The following is a 2,527-nucleotide window of genomic DNA, read 5'->3' as shown; positions in this document are numbered from 1 at the left end:
GATGTCGATTCGTCAAGCTTTTTTGTGCTGGGTGTTGAATTCTTGATTCTGATTGGTTGTTACATCATGAAAACGCACCGCATTATGTGTTTACATGGGTGTAAAGAAGACTCCAATTAAATGTGTGTATGTGAGAGAGAAAAGATGACCCGCTCACCTGTCTCTCTTGTGTACGCACCTGTTCACCAGAGCAGCTGTCTATCAAACACTCCCACACCAGCAGATCGCTGGCCTGGAACACACCAACACACAGACAGACACACACACACACACACACACACACACACACACACACACACAAACAAACACACACACTCAGTGGACACCAGACGTTCTGTCAAAGGTCCCCTGATTCACCGAGCTGACAGTCACCATGCTTCCTCACCTCTGCATCGCTACACACAAACGACACGCATGCAAATCAGACGCAACAAATCCTGCACGCTAGCAATGAACCCGGAGCTGTTAAAACATATTTTTTTACACATGGTTTCACTTTCTGCTACAAGTTTATCTAATATGAATCATTAGAAGTAAAAACAATTAAATTTGTAAATTATGTAGAAATAGTGGGGGGCACCATGGCTTAGTGGTTAGCACGTTCGCCTCACACCTCCAGGGTTGGGGGTTCGATTCCTGCCTCCACCTTGTGTGTGTGGAGTTTGCATGTTCTCCCCGTGCCTCGGGGGTTTCCTCCGGGTACTCCGGTTTCCTCCCCTAGTCCAAAGACATGCATGGTAGGTTGGTTGGCATCTCTGGAAAAATTGTCCGTAGTGTGTGTGTGTGTGTGTGTGTGTGTGTGTGTGTGTGTGTGTGTGTGTGTGTGTGTGTGTGTGTGAGTGAATGAGAGTGTGTGGCACTCCGTCCAGGGTGTATCCTGCCTCGATGCCCGATGACGCCTGAGATAGGCACAGGCTCCACGTGACCCGAGGTAGTTCGGATAAGCGGTAGAAGATGAATGAATGAATGAATGAATGAATGAATGAATGAATGAATGAATGAATGTAGAAATAGGCTGCATTATACTATGAGAATAATTTCATTAGGAGACATTAATTTTACTTAAGTAAAGTTAAAGTCTACTTCTTGGCAGGAGGTAAAAACCTGCACAGCTTATACAAAGGATAATGGGATAAGTTAAAGGAAAAAAAAACATGACAGTGAGTGTAACAAGGAAAAGATAAGGCTTGTGTATACTGTATGCTTCTCTCTTCTCTCAGCTCCAACAGCAACAGCAGCTCTGTGTACCCGATCCTTATAATTAGTGTCATGCTTTAATACACAGTGTGTGTGCGTGTGTACATTTTTAATGGTCTGTGTTGTTTGTTATGTCTCATACACTGATCCTGACACTGCAGGTTTGTGCTTTGCTAACCTGAAAATTTAGACATGTTTTGACTTCTGTCTGCTAGTAGTTGTGTCTCTAAGCACATGTTTGTGTAAACTACATGATGTTTGGGTATCGGGTGCGAGATAGAACCTGTATTTGCCAAGCAAATGAAGCAGAAAGAGGGGGGGCACGTTGGCTTAGTGGTTAGCACGTTTGCCTCACAGGTACAGGGTTGGGGGTTCGATTCCCGCCTCCGCCTTGTGTGTGTGGAGTTTGCATGTTCTCCCCATGCCTCGGGGGTTTGTGTGTGTTTGAGAGTGTGTGAGTGTGTGAGTGAGTGTGTGAGTGAATGAGAGTGTGTGTGTGTGTGCCCTGTGATGTGTTGGAACTCCGTCCAGGGTGTATCCTGCCTCGATGCCCGATGACGCCACAGGCTCCTCGTGACCCGAGTAGTTCGGATAAGCGGTAGTGAATGAATGAATGAATAACTGGTACAGAGTAAACATCTTTGTTGGCTATTAGGTCAGAATACTGTATGTTTTTTGACTTTTATAAACCCTTTTCTGTGCATATTAAGAACAACGGGTTTTGTTTTTCATTTCATTTGCATTTCTTTATCAAGGCATGAAGACAGTATAAAAGTAAAGTCCTTCGACTTCTTCATTTTCTTCTCCTGCCCTCCACACGTGCCTAATCTTTCTTCTCTAGTCTATTTAGGTCTCGTCTGAAGGCATCGTCCATACTGGGATTAAAAATGTGGAAGGCGTATCCAATTAGAGGCGAAAGGACACAAAATCCATTAATTACAGACTTGTTGCACAACATGCAAGTGTAATAAGACCACCCGGTAGGTGCAGGAGTGTTAGTAGAGGAAATAACGTGTTGTGGATCCCAGAGGGTTGTAAGATTTTTGGTGTACCATCCATACACAAGAAGAAGCTGACACACACTCACACACACACACACACACACACACACACACACACACACACACACACACACACACAAAGAAAAAAAGTGGGTGCTACATATTCATAGCTACTTCCATTTTTAATGAGGTTAAAGGTGTTGAGATGTTCCTGGATTTCCAGGGCATTAAAACTCATCAAATTATTATTCATCATTTATTATATTTTAATGGTTTAGAGTTACATGATCAGGGGGCTTTAAAGAACAGCGAGTTAAGATTCAGAGCCC

At 43.7% G+C, this 2,527-nt stretch overlaps 1 long non-coding RNA gene across 1 annotated transcript in view; it reads right to left on the bottom strand.

The window, feature by feature from the left end:
* Positions 1–2,373: 2,373 nt before the first annotated feature.
* The window catches only part of LOC113652156, a 10,552-nt gene continuing 10,398 nt past the window's right edge, over positions 2,374–2,527 (bottom strand). The window contains exon 4 of the long non-coding RNA XR_003442827.2: positions 2,374–2,527. This exon is cut by the window's right edge and continues 530 nt beyond it. This is a non-coding gene — a long non-coding RNA (uncharacterized LOC113652156).

The sequence above is a fragment of the Tachysurus fulvidraco genome, chromosome 15 (genome assembly GCF_022655615.1).
Source record: "Tachysurus fulvidraco isolate hzauxx_2018 chromosome 15, HZAU_PFXX_2.0, whole genome shotgun sequence".
Classification (NCBI taxonomy): Eukaryota; Metazoa; Chordata; class Actinopteri; order Siluriformes; family Bagridae; genus Tachysurus; species Tachysurus fulvidraco.
Note: the sequence above shows the minus strand (reverse complement) of the source record. Positions and strands in the feature narration are given on the sequence as shown.